At 52.9% G+C, this 21,346-nt stretch overlaps 1 long non-coding RNA gene across 1 annotated transcript in view; it reads right to left on the bottom strand.

Annotated features, from left to right (window-relative positions):
- Positions 1-20,408, bottom strand: part of LOC144752044 (uncharacterized) — a 404,282-nt gene extending 383,874 nt beyond the window's left edge. Inside the window, exon 1 of the long non-coding RNA XR_013594018.1 lies at positions 20,203-20,408. This is a non-coding gene — a long non-coding RNA (uncharacterized LOC144752044). The remainder of the gene's footprint in view (positions 1-20,202) is intronic.
- Positions 20,409-21,346: the final 938 nt, after the last annotated feature.

The following is a 21,346-nucleotide window of genomic DNA, read 5'->3' as shown; positions in this document are numbered from 1 at the left end:
TCCTGCCTGTTATCACATACCTCCGATCAGACTCCATGTTGTCCCTGCCTGCTATCACATACCTACCAGCAGACTCTCATGTAGCCCCTGCCTGCTATCACATACCTCTCAGCAGACTCCATGTAGCCCCTGCCTGCTATCACATACCTCCCAGCAGACTTCTTGTAGCCCCTGCCTGCTATCACATACCTCCCAGCAGACTCCATGTAGCCCCTGCCTGCTATCACATACCTCCCATCAGACTCCATGTAGCCCCTGCCTGCTATCACATACCTCCAAGCAGACTCTCATGTAGCCCCTGCCTGTTATCACATACCTACCAGCAGACTCCATGTAACCCCTGCCTGCTATCACATACCTCCCACCGGACTCCCATGTAGCCCCTGCCTGCTATCACATACCTCCCAGCAGACTTCTTGTAGCCCCTGCCTGCTATCACATACCTCCCAACAGACTCCATGTAGCCCCTGCCTGCTATCACATACCTCCGATCAGACTCCATGTTGTCCCTGCCTGCTATCACATACCTACCAGCAGACTCTCATGTAGCCCCTGCCTGCTATCACATACCTCCCATCAGACTCCATTATCACATACCTCTCAGCAGACTCCATGTAGCCCCTGCCTGCCATCACGTACCTCCCATCAGACTCCATGTAGCCCCTGCCTGCTATCACATACCTCCCATCAGACTCCATGTAGCCCCTGCCTGTTATCACATACCTCTCACCAGACTCCATGTAACCCCTGCCTGCTATCACATACCTCCCAGCAGACTTCTTGTAGCCCCTGCCTGCTATCACATACCTCCCAGCAGACTCCATGTAGCCCCTGCCTGCTATCACATACCTCCCATCAGACTCCATGTAGCCCCTGCCTGTTATCACATACCTACCAGCAGACTCCATGTAACCCCTGCCTGCTATCACATACCTCCCAGCAGACTTCTTGTAGCCCCTGCCTGCTATCACATACTTCCCATCAGACTCCCTGTAGCCCCTGCCTGCTATCACATACCTCCCATCAGACTCCATGTAGCCCCTGCCTGCTATCACATACCTCCCATCAGACTCTCATGTAGCCCCTGCCTGCTATCACATACCTCCCACCAGACTCCATGCAGCTCCTGCCTGCTATCACATACCTCTCAGCAGACTCCATGCAGCTCCTGCCTGCTATCACATACCTCCCAACAGACTCCATGTACCCCCTGCCTGCTATCACATACCTCCCAGCAGACTGGATGTAGCCCCTGCCTGCTATCACATACCTCTCAGCAGACTCCATGTAGCCCCTGCCTGCTATTGCATACCTCCCATCAGACTCCATGTAGCCCCTGCCTGCTATCACATACCTCTCAGCAGACTCCATGTAGCCCCTGCCTGCTATTGCATACCTCCCACCAGACTCCATGCAGCTCCTGCCTGCTATCACATACCTCTCAGCAGACTCCATGTAACCCCTGCCTGCTATCACAAACCTACCAGCAGACTCTCATGTAGCCCCTGCCTGCTATCACATACCTCCCAGCAGACTTCTTGTAGCCCCTGCCTGCTATCACATACCTCCCATCAGACTCCATGTAGCCCCTGCCTGTTATCACATACCTCTCAGCAGACTCCATGTAGCCCCTGCCTGCTATCACATACCTCCCAGCAGACTTCTTGTAGCCCCTGCCTGTTATCACATACCTCTCAGCAGACTCCATGTAGCCCCTGCCTGCTATCACATACCTCCCATCAGACTTTCATGTAGCCCCTGCCTGCTATCACATAACTCCCAGCAGACTCCATGTACCCCCTGCCTGCTATCACATACCTCCCATCAGACTGGATTTAGCCCCTGCCTGCTATCACATACCTTCCATAAGACTCCATGCAGCCCCTGCCTGCTATCACATACCTCTCAGCAGACTCCATGTAGCCCCTGCCTGCTATTGCATACCTCCCATCAGACTCCATGTAGCCCCTGCCTGCTATTGCATACCTCCCACCAGACTTCATGCAGCTCCTGCCTGCTATCACATACCTCTCAGCAGACTCCATGTAACCCCTGCCTGCTATCACATACCTCCCAGCAGACTTCTTGTAGCCCCTGCCTGCTATCACATACCTCCCATCAGACTCCATGTAGCCCCTGCCTGTTATCACATACCTCTCAGCGGACTCCATGCAGATCCTGCCTGCTATCACATACCTACCAGCAGACTCTCATGTAGCCCCTGCCTGCTATCACATACCTCCCAGCAGACTCCATGTAGCCCCTGCCTGTTATCACATACCTCTCACCAGACTCCATGTAACCCCTGCCTGCTATCACATACCTCCCAGCAGACTTCTTGTAGCCCCTGCCTGCTATCACATACCTCCCAGCAGACTCCATGTAGCCCCTGCCTGCTATCACATACCTCCCATCAGACTCCATGTAGCCCCTGCCTGTTATCACATACCTACCAGCAGACTCCATGTAACCCCTGCCTGCTATCACATACCTCCCAGCAGACTTCTTGTAGCCCCTGCCTGCTATCACATACTTCCCATCAGACTCCCTGTAGCCCCTGCCTGCTATCACATACCTCCCATCAGACTTCATGTAGCCCCTGCCTGCTATCACATACCTCCCATCAGACTCCATGTAGCCCCGGCCTGCTATCACATACCTCCCATCAGACTCTCATGTAGCCCCTGCCTGCTATCACATACCTCCCATCAGACTCTCATGTAGCCCCTGCCTGCTATCACATACCTCCCACCAGACTCCATGCAGCTCCTGCCTGCTATCACATACCTCTCAGCAGACTCCATGCAGCTCCTGCCTGCTATCACATACCTCCCAACAGACTCCATGTACCCCCTGCCTGCTATCACATACCTCCCAGCAGACTGGATGTAGCCCCTGCCTGCTATCACATACCTCTCAGCAGACTCCATGTAGCCCCTGCCTGCTATTGCATACCTCCCATCAGACTCCATGTAGCCCCTGCCTGCTATCACATACCTCTCAGCAGACTCCATGTAGCCCCTGCCTGCTATTGCATACCTCCCACCAGACTCCATGCAGCTCCTGCCTGCTATCACATACCTCTCAGCAGACTCCATGTAACCCCTGCCTGCTATCACAAACCTACCAGCAGACTCTCATGTAGCCCCTGCCTGCTATCACATACCTCCCATCAGACTCCATGTAGCCCCTGCCTGCTATCGCATACCTCCCAGCAGACTTCTTGTAGCCCCTGCCTGCTATCACATACCTCCCATCAGACTCCATGTAGCCCCTGCCTGTTATCACATACCTCTCAGCAGACTCCATGTAGCCCCTGCCTGCTATCACATACCTCCCAGCAGACTTCTTGTAGCCCCTGCCTGTTATCACATACCTCTCAGCAGACTCCATGTAGCCCCTCCCTGCTATCACATACCTCCCATCAGACTCTCATGTAGCCCCTGCCTGCTATCACATACCTCCCAGCAGACTCCATGTACCCCCTGCCTGCTATCACATACCTCCCATCAGACTGGATTTAGCCCCTGCCTGCTATCACATACCTTCCATAAGACTCCATGCAGCCCCTGCCTGCTATCACATACCTCTCAGCAGACTCCATGTAGCCCCTGCCTGCTATTGCATACCTCCCATCAGACTCCATGTAGCCCCTGCCTGCTATTGCATACCTCCCACCAGACTCCATGCAGCTCCTGCCTGCTATCACATACCTCTCAGCAGACTCCATGTAACCCCTGCCTGCTATCACATACCTCCCAGCAGACTTCTTGTAGCCCCTGCCTGCTATCACATACCTCCCATCAGACTCCATGTAGCCCCTGCCTGTTATCACATACCTCTCAGCAGACTCCATGTAGCCCCTGCCTGCTATTGCATACCTCCCATCAGACTCCATGTAGCCCCTGCCTGCTATTGCATACCTCCCACCAGACTCCATGCAGCTCCTGCCTGCTATCACATACCTCTCAGCAGACTCCATGTAACCCCTGCCTGCTATCACATACCTCCCAGCAGACTTCTTGTAGCCCCTGCCTGCTATCACATACCTCCCATCAGACTCCATGTAGCCCCTGCCTGTTATCACATACCTCCCATCAGACTCCATGTAGCCCCTGCCTGTTATCACATACCTCTCAGCGGACTCCATGCAGATCCTGCCTGCTATCACATACCTACCAGCAGACTCTCATGTAGCCCCTGCCTGCTATCACATACCTCCCAGCAGACTTCTTGTAGCCCCTGCCTGCTATCACATACCTCCCATCAGACTCCATGTAGCCCCTGCCTGTTATCACATACCTCTCAGCAGACTCCATGTAGCCCCTGCCTGCTATCACATACCTCCAAGCAGACTCTCATGTAGCCCCTGCCTGCTATCACATACCTCCCATCAGACTCCCTGTAGCCACTGTCTGCTATCACATACCTCCCATCAGACTCCATGTAGCCCCTGCCTGCTATCACATACCTCTCAGCAGACTCCCTGTAGCCCCTGCCTGCTATCACATACCTCTCATCAGACTCCATGTAGCCCCTGCCTGCTATTGCATACCTCCCATCAGACTCCATGTAGCCCCTGCCTGCTATTGCATACCTCCCACCAGACTCCATGCAGCTCCTGCCTGCTATCACATACCTCCCATCAGACTCCATGTAGCCCCTGCCTGCTATTGCATACCTCCCAGCAGACCATGCAGCTCCTGCCTGCTATCACATACCTCCCAGCAGACTCCATGTACCCCCTGCCTGCTATCACATACCTCCCAGCAGACTGGATGTAGCCCCTGCCTGCTATCACATACCTTCCATAAGACTCCATGCAGCCCCTGCCTGCTATCACATACCTCCCATCAGACTCCATTATCACATACCTCCCATAAGACTCCATGTAGCCCCTGCCTGCTATCACATACCTTCCATAAGACTCCATGCAGCCCCTGCCTGCTATCACATACCTCCCATCAGACTCCATTATCACATACCTCCCATAAGACTCCATGTAGCCCCTGCCTGCTATCACATACCTCCCATAAGACTCCATGTAGCCCCTGCCTGCTATCACATACCTCCCATCAGACTCCCATGTAGCCCCTGCCTGCTATCACATACCTCCCATCAGACTCCATGTAGCACCTGCCTGTTATCACATACCTCCCATCAGACTCCCATGTAGCCCCTGCCTGCTATCACATACCTTCCATCAGACTCCATGTAGCCCCTGCCTGTTATCACATACCTCCCATCAGACTGGATGTAGCCCCTGCCTGCTATTGCATACCTCCCACCAGACTCCATGTAGCCCCTGCCTGCTATCACATACCTCCCATCAGACTCCCAGTAGCCCCTGCCTGCTATCACATACCTCCCATCAGACTCCCATGTAGCCCCCGCCTGCTAATACATACCTCCCAGCAGACTCCATGTAACCCCTGCCTGCTATCACATACCTCTCAGCAGACTCCATGCAGCTCCTGCCTGTTATCACATACCTACCAGCAGACTCCATGTAGCCCCTGCCTGCTATCACATACTTCCCATCAGACTCCATGTAGCCCCTGCCTGCTATCACATACCTCTCAGCAGACTTTATGTAGCCCCTGCCTGCTATCACATACCTCCCAGCAGACTGCATGTAGCCCCTGCCTGCTATCACATACCTCCCATCAGACTGGATGTAGACCCTGCCTGCTATCACATACCTCCCACCAGACTTCATGTAGCTCCTGCCTGCTATCACATACCTCCCATCAGACTCCCATGTAGCCCCTGCTTGCTATTACATACCTCCCACCATTCTCCATGGAGCCCCTGCCTGCTATCACATACCTCCCATCAGACTCCATTATCACATACCTCCCATAAGACTCCATGTAGCCCCTGCCTGCTATCACATACCTCCCATCAGACTCCATTATCACATACCTCCCATAAGACTCCATGTAGCCCCTGCCTGCTATCACATACCTCCCATCAGACTCCATTATCACATACCTCCCATCAGACTCCATTATCACATACCTCCCATAAGACTCCATGTAGCCCCTGCCTGCTATCACATACCTCCCATCAGACTCCATTATCACATACCTCCCATCAGCCTCCCATGTAGCCCCTGCTTGCTATAACATACCTCCCATCATTCTCCATGGAGCCCCTGCCTGCTATCACATACCTCCCATCAGACTCCATTATCACATACCTCCCATAAGACTCCATGTAGCCCCTGCCTGCTATCACATACCTTCCATCAGACTCCATTATCACTTACCTCCCATAAGACTCCATGTAGCCCCTGCCTGCTATCACATACCTCCCATCAGACTCCATTATCACATACCTCCCAGCAGACTCCATGTAGCCCCTGCCTGCTATCACATACCTCCCAGCAGACTCCATGTAGCCCCTGCCTGCTATCACATACCTCCGATCAGACTCCGTGTAGTCCTTGCCTGCTATCACACACCTCCCATCAGACTCCATGTAGCCCCTGCCTGCTATCACATATCTCCCAGCAGACTCTCATGTAGTCCCTGCCTGTTATCACATACCTCAAAGCAGCCTCATATATAGCTCCTGCCTGCCATCACACACCTCCCATCAGACTCCATGTAGCCCCTGCCTGCTATCACATACCTCCCATCAGACTCCCATGTAGCCCCTGCCTGCTATTACATACCTCCCGTCATTCTCCATGGAGCCCCTGCCTGCTATTACATACCTCCCATCAGACTCCATTATCACATACCTCCCAGCAGACTCCATGTAGCCCCTGCCTGCTATCACATACCTCCCATCAGACTCCATTATCACATACCTCCTATAAGACGCCATGTAGCCCCTGCCTGCTATCACATACCTCCCATCAGACTCCATTATCACATACCTCCCATCAGACTCCATTATCACATACCTCCCATAAGACTCCATGTAGCCCCGGCCTGCTATCACATACCTCCCATCAGACTCCATTATCACATACCTCTCATCAGACTCCATGTAGCTCCTGCCTGCTATCGCATGCCTCCCAACAGACTCCATGTAGCCCCTGCCTGCTATCACATACCTCTCAGCAGACTCCATGTAGCCCCTGCCTGCTATCACATACCTCCCAGCAGACTTCTTGTAGCCCCTGCCTGCTACCACATACCTCCCATAAGACTCCATGTAGCCCCTGCCTGTTATCACATACCTCCCAGCAGACTCCAAGTAGCCCCTGCCTGTTATCACATACCTCTCAGCAGACTCCATGTAGCCCCTGCCTGTTATCACATACCTCCCAGCAGACTTCTTGTAGCCCCTGCCTGCTAACACATACCTCTCAGCAGACTCCATGTAGCCCCTGCCTGTTATCACATACCTCCCAGCAGACTTCTTGTAGCCCCTGCCTGCTACCACATACCTCCCATAAGACTCCATGTAGCCCCTGCCTGTTATCACATACCTCCCAGCAGACTCCATGTAGCCCCTGCCTGTTATCACATACCTCCCAGCAGACTCCATGTAGCTCCTGCCTGTTATCACATACCTCCGATCAGACTCCATGTTGTCCCTGCCTGCTACCACATACCTCTCAGCAGACTCCATGTAGCCCCTGCCTGCTATCACATACCTCCCAGCAGACTTCTTGTAGCCCCTGCCTGCTATCACATACCAACCATCAGACTCCATGTAGCCCCTGCCTGTTATCACATACCTCTCAGCAGACTCCATGTAGCCCCTGCCTGCTAATACATACCTACCAGCAGACTCTCATGTAGCCCCTGCCTGCTATCACATACCTCCCATAAGACTCCATGTAGCCCCTGCCTGTTATCACATACCTCCCAGCAGACTCCATGTAGCTCCTGCCTGTTATCACATACCTCCGATCAGACTCCATGTTGTCCCTGCCTGCTATCACATACCTCTCAGCAGACTCCATGTAGCCCCTGCCTGCTATCACATACCTCCCAGCAGACTTCTTGTAGCCCCTGCCTGCTATCACATACCAACCATCAGACTCCATGTAGCCCCTGCCTGTTATCACATACCTCTCAGCAGACTCCATGTAACCCCTGCCTGCTAATACATACCTACCAGCAGACTCTCATGTAGCCCCTGCCTGCTATCACACACCTCCCATCAGACTCCATGTAGCCCCTCCCTGCTATCACATACCTCCCAGCAGACTCCATGTACCCCCTGCCTGCTATCACACACCTCCCATCAGACTCCATGTAGCCCCTGCCTGCTATCACATACCTCCCATAAGACTCCATGTAGCCCCTGCCTGCTACCACATACCTCCCATAAGACTCCATGTAGCCCCTGCCTGCTACCACATACCTCCCATCAGACTCCATGTAGCCCCTTCCTGCTATCACATACCTCCCATCAGACTCCGTGTAGCCCCTGCCTGTTATCACATACCTCCCAGCAGACTCCATGTAGCCCCTGCCTGCTATCACATACCTCCCATCAGACTCCATGTAGCCCCTGCCTGTTATCACATACCTCCCAGCAGACTCCATGTAGCTCCTGCCTGTTATCACATACCTCCGATCAGACTCCATGTTGTCCCTGCCTGCTATCACATACCTACCAGCAGACTCTCATGTAGCCCCTGCCTGCTATCACATACCTCTCAGCAGACTCCATGTAGCCCCTGCCTGCTATCACATACCTCCCAGCAGACTTCTTGTAGCCCCTGCCTGCTATCACATACCTCCCAGCAGACTCCATGTAGCCCCTGCCTGCTATCACATACCTCCCATCAGACTCCATGTAGCCCCTGCCTGCTATCACATACCTCCAAGCAGACTCTCATGTAGCCCCTGCCTGTTATCACATACCTACCAGCAGACTCCATGTAACCCCTGCCTGCTATCACATACCTCCCACCGGACTCCCATGTAGCCCCTGCCTGCTATCACATACCTCCCAGCAGACTTCTTGTAGCCCCTGCCTGCTATCACATACCTCCCAACAGACTCCATGTAGCCCCTGCCTGCTATCACATACCTCCCAGCAGACTCCATGTAGCCCCTGCCTGCTATCACATACCTCCGATCAGACTCCGTGTAGTCCTTGCCTGCTATCACACACCTCCCATCAGACTCCATGTAGCCCCTGCCTGCTATCACATATCTCCCAGCAGACTCTCATGTAGTCCCTGCCTGTTATCACATACCTCAAAGCAGCCTCATATATAGCTCCTGCCTGCCATCACACACCTCCCATCAGACTCCATGTAGCCCCTGCCTGCTATCACATACCTCCCATCAGACTCCCATGTAGCCCCTGCCTGCTATTACATACCTCCCGTCATTCTCCATGGAGCCCCTGCCTGCTATTACATACCTCCCATCAGACTCCATTATCACATACCTCCCAGCAGACTCCATGTAGCCCCTGCCTGCTATCACATACCTCCCATCAGACTCCATTATCACATACCTCCTATAAGACGCCATGTAGCCCCTGCCTGCTATCACATACCTCCCATCAGACTCCATTATCACATACCTCCCATCAGACTCCATTATCACATACCTCCCATAAGACTCCATGTAGCCCCGGCCTGCTATCACATACCTCCCATCAGACTCCATTATCACATACCTCTCATCAGACTCCATGTAGCTCCTGCCTGCTATCGCATGCCTCCCAACAGACTCCATGTAGCCCCTGCCTGCTATCACATACCTCTCAGCAGACTCCATGTAGCCCCTGCCTGCTATCACATACCTCCCAGCAGACTTCTTGTAGCCCCTGCCTGCTACCACATACCTCCCATAAGACTCCATGTAGCCCCTGCCTGTTATCACATACCTCCCAGCAGACTCCATGTAGCCCCTGCCTGTTATCACATACCTCTCAGCAGACTCCATGTAGCCCCTGCCTGTTATCACATACCTCCCAGCAGACTTCTTGTAGCCCCTGCCTGCTAACACATACCTCTCAGCAGACTCCATGTAGCCCCTGCCTGTTATCACATACCTCCCAGCAGACTTCTTGTAGCCCCTGCCTGCTACCACATACCTCCCATAAGACTCCATGTAGCCCCTGCCTGTTATCACATACCTCCCAGCAGACTCCATGTAGCCCCTGCCTGTTATCACATACCTCCCAGCAGACTCCATGTAGCTCCTGCCTGTTATCACATACCTCCGATCAGACTCCATGTTGTCCCTGCCTGCTACCACATACCTCTCAGCAGACTCCATGTAGCCCCTGCCTGCTATCACATACCTCCCAGCAGACTTCTTGTAGCCCCTGCCTGCTATCACATACCAACCATCAGACTCCATGTAGCCCCTGCCTGTTATCACATACCTCTCAGCAGACTCCACGTAGCCCCTGCCTGCTAATACATACCTACCAGCAGACTCTCATGTAGCCCCTGCCTGCTATCACATACCTCCCATAAGACTCCATGTAGCCCCTGCCTGTTATCACATACCTCCCAGCAGACTCCATGTAGCTCCTGCCTGTTATCACATACCTCCGATCAGACTCCATGTTGTCCCTGCCTGCTATCACATACCTCTCAGCAGACTCCATGTAGCCCCTGCCTGCTATCACATACCTCCCAGCAGACTTCTTGTAGCCCCTGCCTGCTATCACATACCAACCATCAGACTCCATGTAGCCCCTGCCTGTTATCACATACCTCTCAGCAGACTCCATGTAACCCCTGCCTGCTAATACATACCTACCAGCAGACTCTCATGTAGCCCCTGCCTGCTATCACACACCTCCCATCAGACTCCATGTAGCCCCTCCCTGCTATCACATACCTCCCAGCAGACTCCATGTACCCCCTGCCTGCTATCACACACCTCCCATCAGACTCCATGTAGCCCCTGCCTGCTATCACATACCTCCCATAAGACTCCATGTAGCCCCTGCCTGCTACCACATACCTCCCATAAGACTCCATGTAGCCCCTGCCTGCTACCACATACCTCCCATCAGACTCCATGTAGCCCCTTCCTGCTATCACATACCTCCCATCAGACTCCGTGTAGCCCCTGCCTGTTATCACATACCTCCCAGCAGACTCCATGTAGCCCCTGCCTGCTATCACATACCTCCCATCAGACTCCATGTAGCCCCTGCCTGTTATCACATACCTCCCAGCAGACTCCATGTAGCTCCTGCCTGTTATCACATACCTCCGATCAGACTCCATGTTGTCCCTGCCTGCTATCACATACCTACCAGCAGACTCTCATGTAGCCCCTGCCTGCTATCACATACCTCTCAGCAGACTCCATGTAGCCCCTGCCTGCTATCACATACCTCCCAGCAGACTTCTTGTAGCCCCTGCCTGCTATCACATACCTCCCAGCAGACTCCATGTAGCCCCTGCCTGCTATCACATACCTCCCATCAGACTCCATGTAGCCCCTGCCTGCTATCACATACCTCCAAGCAGACTCTCATGTAGCCCCTGCCTGTTATCACATACCTACCAGCAGACTCCATGTAACCCCTGCCTGCTATCACATACCTCCCACCGGACTCCCATGTAGCCCCTGCCTGCTATCACATACCTCCCAGCAGACTTCTTGTAGCCCCTGCCTGCTATCACATACCTCCCAACAGACTCCATGTAGCCCCTGCCTGCTATCACATACCTCCAATCAGACTCCATGTTGTCCCTGCCTGCTATCACATACCTACCAGCAGACTCTCATGTAGCCCCTGCCTGCTATCACATACCTCCCATCAGACTCCATTATCACATACCTCTCAGCAGACTCCATGTAGCCCCATGCCTGCCATCACGTACCTCCCATCAGACTCCATGTAGCCCCTGCCTGCTATCACATACCTCCCATCAGACTCCATGTAGCCCCTGCCTGTTATCACATACCTCTCACCAGACTCCATGTAACCCCTGCCTGCTATCACATACCTCCCAGCAGACTTCTTGTAGCCCCTGCCTGCTATCACATACCTCCCAGCAGACTCCATGTAGCCCCTGCCTGCTATCACATACCTCCCATCAGACTCCATGTAGCCCCTGCCTGTTATCACATACCTACCAGCAGACTCCATGTAACCCCTGCCTGCTATCACATACCTCCCAGCAGACTTCTTGTAGCCCCTGCCTGCTATCACATACTTCCCATCAGACTCCCTGTAGCCCCTGCCTGCTATCACATACCTCCCATCAGACTCCATATAGCCCCTGCCTGCTATCACATACCTCCCATCAGACTCTCATGTAGCCCCTGCCTGCTATCACATACCTCCCACCAGACTCCATGCAGCTCCTGCCTGCTATCACATACCTCTCAGCAGACTCCATGCAGCTCCTGCCTGCTATCACATACCTCCCAACAGACTCCATGTACCCCCTGCCTGCTATCACATACCTCCCAGCAGACTGGATGTAGCCCCTGCCTGCTATCACATACCTCTCAGCAGACTCCATGTAGCCCCTGCCTGCTATTGCATACCTCCCATCAGACTCCATGTAGCCCCTGCCTGCTATCACATACCTCTCAGCAGACTCCATGTAGCCCTTGCCTGCTATTGCATACCTCCCACCAGACTCCATGCAGCTCCTGCCTGCTATCACATACCTCTCAGCAGACTCCATGTAACCCCTGCCTGCTATCACAAACCTACCAGCAGACTCTCATGTAGCCCCTGCCTGCTATCACATACCTCCCAGCAGACTTCTTGTAGCCCCTGCCTGCTATCACATACCTCCCATCAGACTCCATGTAGCCCCTGCCTGTTATCACATACCTCTCAGCAGACTCCATGTAGCCCCTGCCTGCTATCACATACCTCCCAGCAGACTTCTTGTAGCCCCTGCCTGTTATCACATACCTCTCAGCAGACTCCATGTAGCCCCTGCCTGCTATCACATACCTCCCATCAGACTTTCATGTAGCCCCTGCCTGCTATCACATACCTCCCAGCAGACTCCATGTACCCCCTGCCTGCTATCACATACCTCCCATCAGACTGGATTTAGCCCCTGCCTGCTATCACATACCTTCCATAAGACTCCATGCAGCCCCTGCCTGCTATCACATACCTCTCAGCAGACTCCATGTAGCCCCTGCCTGCTATTGCATACCTCCCATCAGACTCCATGTAGCCCCTGCCTGTTATCACATACCTCTCAGCAGACTCCATGTAGCCCCTGCCTGCTAATACATACCTACCAGCAGACTCTCATGTAGCCCCTGCCTGCTATCACATACCTCCCATAAGACTCCATGTAGCCCCTGCCTGTTATCACATACCTCCCAGCAGACTCCATGTAGCTCCTGCCTGTTATCACATACCTCCGATCAGACTCCATGTTGTCCCTGCCTGCTATCACATACCTCTCAGCAGACTCCATGTAGCCCCTGCCTGCTATCACATACCTCCCAGCAGACTTCTTGTAGCCCCTGCCTGCTATCACATACCAACCATCAGACTCCATGTAGCCCCTGCCTGTTATCACATACCTCTCAGCAGACTCCATGTAACCCCTGCCTGCTAATACATACCTACCAGCAGACTCTCATGTAGCCCCTGCCTGCTATCACACACCTCCCATCAGACTCCATGTAGCCCCTCCCTGCTATCACATACCTCCCAGCAGACTCCATGTACCCCCTGCCTGCTATCACACACCTCCCATCAGACTCCATGTAGCCCCTGCCTGCTATCACATACCTCCCATAAGACTCCATGTAGCCCCTGCCTGCTACCACATACCTCCCATAAGACTCCATGTAGCCCCTGCCTGCTACCACATACCTCCCATCAGACTCCATGTAGCCCCTTCCTGCTATCACATACCTCCCATCAGACTCCGTGTAGCCCCTGCCTGTTATCACATACCTCCCAGCAGACTCCATGTAGCCCCTGCCTGCTATCACATACCTCCCATCAGACTCCATGTAGCCCCTGCCTGTTATCACATACCTCCCAGCAGACTCCATGTAGCTCCTGCCTGTTATCACATACCTCCGATCAGACTCCATGTTGTCCCTGCCTGCTATCACATACCTACCAGCAGACTCTCATGTAGCCCCTGCCTGCTATCACATACCTCTCAGCAGACTCCATGTAGCCCCTGCCTGCTATCACATACCTCCCAGCAGACTTCTTGTAGCCCCTGCCTGCTATCACATACCTCCCAGCAGACTCCATGTAGCCCCTGCCTGCTATCACATACCTCCCATCAGACTCCATGTAGCCCCTGCCTGCTATCACATACCTCCAAGCAGACTCTCATGTAGCCCCTGCCTGTTATCACATACCTACCAGCAGACTCCATGTAACCCCTGCCTGCTATCACATACCTCCCACCGGACTCCCATGTAGCCCCTGCCTGCTATCACATACCTCCCAGCAGACTTCTTGTAGCCCCTGCCTGCTATCACATACCTCCCAACAGACTCCATGTAGCCCCTGCCTGCTATCACATACCTCCGATCAGACTCCATGTTGTCCCTGCCTGCTATCACATACCTACCAGCAGACTCTCATGTAGCCCCTGCCTGCTATCACATACCTCCCATCAGACTCCATTATCACATACCTCTCAGCAGACTCCATGTAGCCCCTGCCTGCCATCACGTACCTCCCATCAGACTCCATGTAGCCCCTGCCTGCTATCACATACCTCCCATCAGACTCCATGTAGCCCCTGCCTGTTATCACATACCTCTCACCAGACTCCATGTAACCCCTGCCTGCTATCACATACCTCCCAGCAGACTTCTTGTAGCCCCTGCCTGCTATCACATACCTCCCAGCAGACTCCATGTAGCCCCTGCCTGCTATCACATACCTCCCATCAGACTCCATGTAGCCCCTGCCTGTTATCACATACCTACCAGCAGACTCCATGTAACCCCTGCCTGCTATCACATACCTCCCAGCAGACTTCTTGTAGCCCCTGCCTGCTATCACATACTTCCCATCAGACTCCCTGTAGCCCCTGCCTGCTATCACATACCTCCCATCAGACTCCATGTAGCCCCTGCCTGCTATCACATACCTCCCATCAGACTCTCATGTAGCCCCTGCCTGCTATCACATACCTCCCACCAGACTCCATGCAGCTCCTGCCTGCTATCACATACCTCTCAGCAGACTCCATGCAGCTCCTGCCTGCTATCACATACCTCCCAACAGACTCCATGTACCCCCTGCCTGCTATCACATACCTCCCAGCAGACTGGATGTAGCCCCTGCCTGCTATCACATACCTCTCAGCAGACTCCATGTAGCCCCTGCCTGCTATTGCATACCTCCCATCAGACTCCATGTAGCCCCTGCCTGCTATCACATACCTCTCAGCAGACTCCATGTAGCCCCTGCCTGCTATTGCATACCTCCCACCAGACTCCATGCAGCTCCTGCCTGCTATCACATACCTCTCAGCAGACTCCATGTAACCCCTGCCTGCTATCACAAACCTACCAGCAGACTCTCATGTAGCCCCTGCCTGCTATCACATACCTCCCAGCAGACTTCTTGTAGCCCCTGCCTGCTATCACATACCTCCCATCAGACTCCATGTAGCCCCTGCCTGTTATCACATACCTCTCAGCAGACTCCATGTAGCCCCTGCCTGCTATCACATACCTCCCAGCAGACTTCTTGTAGCCCCTGCCTGTTATCACATACCTCTCAGCAGACTCCATGTAGCCCCTGCCTGCTATCACATACCTCCCATCAGACTTTCATGTAGCCCCTGCCTGCTATCACATAACTCCCAGCAGACTCCATGTACCCCCTGCCTGCTATCACATACCTCCCATCAGACTGGATTTAGCCCCTGCCTGCTATCACATACCTTCCATAAGACTCCATGCAGCCCCTGCCTGCTATCACATACCTCTCAGCAGACTCCATGTAGCCCCTGCCTGCTATTGCATACCTCCCATCAGACTCCATGTAGCCCCTGCCTGCTATTGCATACCTCCCACCAGACTTCATGCAGCTCCTGCCTGCTATCACATACCTCTCAGCAGACTCCATGTAACCCCTGCCTGCTATCACATACCTCCCAGCAGACTTCTTGTAGCCCCTGCCTGCTATCACATACCTCCCATCTGACTCCATGTAGCCCCTGCCTGTTATCACATACCTCTCAGCGGACTCCATGCAGATCCTGCCTGCTATCACATACCTACCAGCAGACTCTCATGTAGCCCCTGCCTGCTATCACATACCTCCCAGCAGACTTCTTGTAGCCCCTGCCTGCTATCACATACCTCCCATCAGACTCCATGTAGCCCCTGCCTGTTATCACATACCTCTCAGCAGACTCCATGTAGCCCCTGCCTGCTATCACATACCTCCAAGCAGACTCTCATGTAGCCCCTGCCTGCTATCACATACCTCCCATCAGACTCCCTGTAGCCCCTGTCTGCTATCACATACCTCCCATCAGACTCCATGTAGCCCCTGCCTGCTATCACATACCTCTCAGCAGACTCCCTGTAGCCCCTGCCTGCTATCACATACCTCTCATCAGACTCCATGTAGCCCCTGCCTGCTATTGCATACCTCCCATCAGACTCCATGTAGCCCCTGCCTGCTATTGCATACCTCCCACCAGACTCCATGCAGCTCCTGCCTGCTATCACATACCTCCCATCAGACTCCATGTAGCCCCTGCCTGCTATTGCATACCTCCCAGCAGACCATGCAGCTCCTGCCTGCTATCACATACCTCCCAGCAGACTCCATGTACCCCCTGCCTGCTATCACATACCTCCCAGCAGACTGGATGTAGCCCCTGCCTGCTATCACATACCTTCCATAAGACTCCATGCAGCCCCTGCCTGCTATCACATACCTCCCATCAGACTCCATTATCACATACCTCCCATAAGACTCCATGTAGCCCCTGCCTGCTATCACATACCTTCCATAAGACTCCATGCAGCCCCTGCCTGCTATCACATACCTCCCATCAGACTCCATTATCACATACCTCCCATAAGACTCCATGTAGCCCCTGCCTGCTATCACATACCTCCCATAAGACTCCATGTAGCCCCTGCCTGCTATCACATACCTCCCATCAGACTCCCATGTAGCCCCTGCCTGCTAATACATACCTCCCAGCAGACTCTCATGTAGCCCCTGCCTGCTATCACATACCTCCCATCAGACTCCATGTAGCACCTGCCTGTTATCACATACCTCCCATCAGACTCCCATGTAGCCCCTGCCTGCTATCACATACCTTCCATCAGACTCCATGTAGCCCCTGCCTGTTATCACATACCTCCCATCAGACTGGATGTAGCCCCTGCCTGCTATTGCATACCTCCTACCAGACTCCATGTAGCCCCTGCCTGCTATCACATACCTCCCATCAGACTCCCAGTAGCCCCTGCCTGGCATCACATACCTCCCATCAGACTCCCATGTAGCCCCCGCCTGCTAATACATACCTCCCAGCAGACTCTCATGTAGCCCCTGCCTGCAATTACATACCTCCCAGCAGACTCCATGTAGCCCCTGCCTGCTATCACATACCTCCCAGCAGACTCCATGTAGCCCCTGCCTGCTATCACATACCTCCCATCAGACTGGATGTAGACCCTGCCTGCTATCACATACCTCCCATCAGACTCCCATGTAGCCCCTGCTTGCTATTACATACCTCCCACCATTCTCCATGGAGCCCCTGCCTGCTATCACATACCTCCCATCAGACTCCATTATCACATACCTCCCATAAGACTCCATGTAGCCCCTGCCTGCTATCACATACCTCCCATCAGACTCCATTATCACATACCTCCCATAAGACTCCATGTAGCCCCTGCCTGCTATCACATACCTCCCATCAGACTCCATTATCACATACCTCCCACCAGACTCCATTATCACATACCTCCCATAAGACTCCATGTAGCCCCTGCCTGCTATCACATACCTCCCATCAGACTCCATTATCACATACCTCCCATCAGCCTCCCATGTAGCCCCTGCTTGCTATAACATACCTCCCATCATTCTCCATGGAGCCCCTGCCTGCTATCACATACCTCCCATCAGACTCCATTATCACATACCTCCCATAAGACTCCATGTAGCCCCTGCCTGCTATCACATACCTTCCATCAGACTCCATTATCACATACCTCCCATAAGACTCCATGTAGCCCCTGCCTGCTATCACATACCTCCGATCAGACTCCGTGTATTCCTTGCCTGCTATCACACACCTCCCATCAGACTCCATGTAGCCCCTGCCTGCTATCACATATCTCCCAGCAGACTCTCATGTAGTCCCTGCCTGTTATCACATACCTCAAAGCAGCCTCATATATAGCTCCTGCCTGCCATCACACACCTCCCATCAGACTCCATGTAGCCCCTGCCTTCTATCACATACCTCCCATCAGACTCCCATGTAGCCCCTGCCTGCTATTACATACCTCCCGTCCTTCTCCATGGAGCCCCTGCCTGCTATTACATACCTCCCATCAGACTCCATTATCACATACCTCCCAGCAGACTCCATGTAGCCCCTGCCTGCTATCACATACCTCCCATCAGACTCCATTATCACATACCTCCTATAAGACTCCATGTAGCCCCTGCCTGCTATCACATACCTCCCATCAGACTCCATTATCACATACCTCCCATCAGACTCCATTATCACATACCTCCCATAAGACTCCATGTAGCCCCTGCCTGCTATCACATACCTCCCATCAGACTCCATTATCACATACCTCCCAGCAGACTCCATGTAGCCCCTGCCTGCTATCACATACCTCCCAGCAGACTCCATGTAGCCCCTGCCTGCTATCACATACCTCCGATCAGACTCTGTGTAGTCCTTGCCTGCTATCACACACCTCCCATCAGACTCCATGTAGCCCCTGCCTGCTATCACATATCTCCCAGCAGACTCTCATGTAGTCCCTGCCTGTTATCACATACCTCAAAGCAGCCTCATATATAGCTCCTGCCTGCCATCACACACCTCCCATCAGACTCCATGTAGCCCCTGCCTGCTATCACATACCTCCCATCAGACTCCCATGTAGCCCCTGCCTGCTATTACATACCTCCCGTCATTCTCCATGGAGCCCCTGCCTGCTATTACATACCTCCCATCAGACTCCATTATCACATACCTCCCAGCAGACTCCATGTAGCCCCTGCCTGCTATCACATACCTCCCATCAGACTCCATTATCACATACCTCCTATAAGACTCCATGTAGCCCCTGCCTGCTATCACATACCTCCCAGCAGACTCCATTATCACATACCTCCCAGCAGACTCCATGTAGCCCCTGCCTGCTATCACATACCTCCCAGCAGACTCCATGTAGCCCCTGCCTGCTATTACATACCTCCGATCAGACTCCGTGTAGTCCTTGCCTGCTATCACACACCTCCCATCAGACTCCATGTAGCCCCTGCCTGCTATCACATATCTCCCAGCAGACTCTCATGTAGTCCCTGCCTGTTATCACATACCTCAAAGCAGCCTCATATATAGCTCCTGCCTGCCATCACACACCTCCCATCAGCCTCCATGTAGCCCCTGCCTGCTATCACATACCTCCCATCAGACTCCCATGTAGCCCCTGCCTGCTATTACATACCTCCCGTCATTCTCCATGGAGCCCCTGCCTGCTATCACATGCCTCCCATCAGACTCCATTATCACATACCTCCCATAAGACTTCATGTAGCCCCTGACTGCTATTACATACCTCCCATCAGACTCCATTATCACATACCTCCCAGCAGACTCCATGTAGCCCCTGCCTGCTATCACATACCTACGATCAGACTCCATGTAGTCCTTGCCTGCTATCACATACCTCCCATAAGACTTCATGTAGCCCCTGCCTGCTATCACATATCTCCCAGCAGACTCTCATGAAGTCCCTGCCTGTTATCACATACCTCAAAGCAGCCTTATATATAGCTCCTGCCTGCCATCACATACCAACCAGCAAATCCTCAATTAGTTCACACCTGTCTTGTGTCACCACCTCGCAGGGCACCTTCATTTATTTCATAGAAGTCCCTCATATTCATCCCAACAGACATGATGTGTAGTCTTTATCTAACCCTTGGATACCTTCCAACAGACCCTTGATGGTCCCTCATGATTCTAACAGAATTTACTGTAGACCCCTATGGACCTCTCAAATGTGACAGATAAATACAGAATTTAAAGGTATCTTTATGTATTACCTGGATTTTGGTAAGCCCTCTGCACTTTATACACCTTCAAGTGTATTTCTTGACCTCCCTCGAGGCACTTAGCCAGACTTCACTTGCTCTCGGTGGCTAAGAGAAGCACTTTTGAATAAGACCACCACATGCACTTGTCACAGGCCATGACTGGAATTGGTCCCAGTTGTCTTCAAAACATCTTTGAAGTTCATAAGCCTCACAGAGATCTTCGCTCCTCCATAGCCAGGCTGCTAAAACAGAAAATGGAAAACTAAAGCACTGGTCTGTCAACCCTGGCACTGAAGCACACTCATGTTTAGGAAGAAGTGCACACATGATCAGACAAAATGCTGTCACTCATTGGTAGTAGAGCCAATGCCTATAGCAGGCAGACCCATTCCCCATGATGTATGCTGTAATGGACGGAAGCAGAGTGAGGATGACACTACTAGAGCAATAACACAAAAAGGGGGGACACTGTTCCAAGGTGAGTGGTGCAAGTTGTCACACTGCAGGAAAAGAAAGAAATGAAAAAGAAGGAGGGGGGTTATCCTAGGTCTTGGGCTCAGTGGGGAAGAACAAGTCTTGCCTCTTGTAGCCCTCACACACCCCGAAGGATGTCATGCTTCATGATTGGGCAGTTGCTCCTTGTCGGGCCGGCTCTGCAATGCCCTAAGGGTCCCCTGAAGGGCCACTTTTTCTGAGATCTTTTGAGAACTGCCGTTGGGTGCATGTAGGTGTGTGGAAAGAGTCCCATGCAGAGGGTGACAACGTGTGTGCAAGGAATTAAAACTGTCTAAGGGTTACCAAAAATGATACTTTAATACGGTGGTACCCTTGGCAGAGTAAAAAACTCGTAGGTTAGGAGTTACCCCTGTAGGCGTAATGTGCACAGGTAACTAGGAGGTTGCTTCTCCAAAGCCCCTCTTTACAGGTGTATGTAAGCATATTTCTGTATGTATGGGTTTGTAGGTATGTTTTTTTAGCTACATTTTGTTAGAGAGCCTGCAGACAACTACACCTTCAGGTCCTCCTACGTGGGTCTAGCTAGGGTTATGACAGCGCAACTCTTCTAGCCCATGGTTTTGTCAAAGGGGGTAACCAGCACCAAAACCCTTGCAGATTAAGAGAATTAATTTGATTTCATGTAACTAAATACCTG

This window comes from Lissotriton helveticus, chromosome 4_2, assembly GCF_964261635.1.
Source record: "Lissotriton helveticus chromosome 4_2, aLisHel1.1, whole genome shotgun sequence".
Lineage (NCBI taxonomy): Eukaryota > Metazoa > Chordata > Amphibia > Caudata > Salamandridae > Lissotriton > Lissotriton helveticus.
Note: the sequence above shows the minus strand (reverse complement) of the source record. Positions and strands in the feature narration are given on the sequence as shown.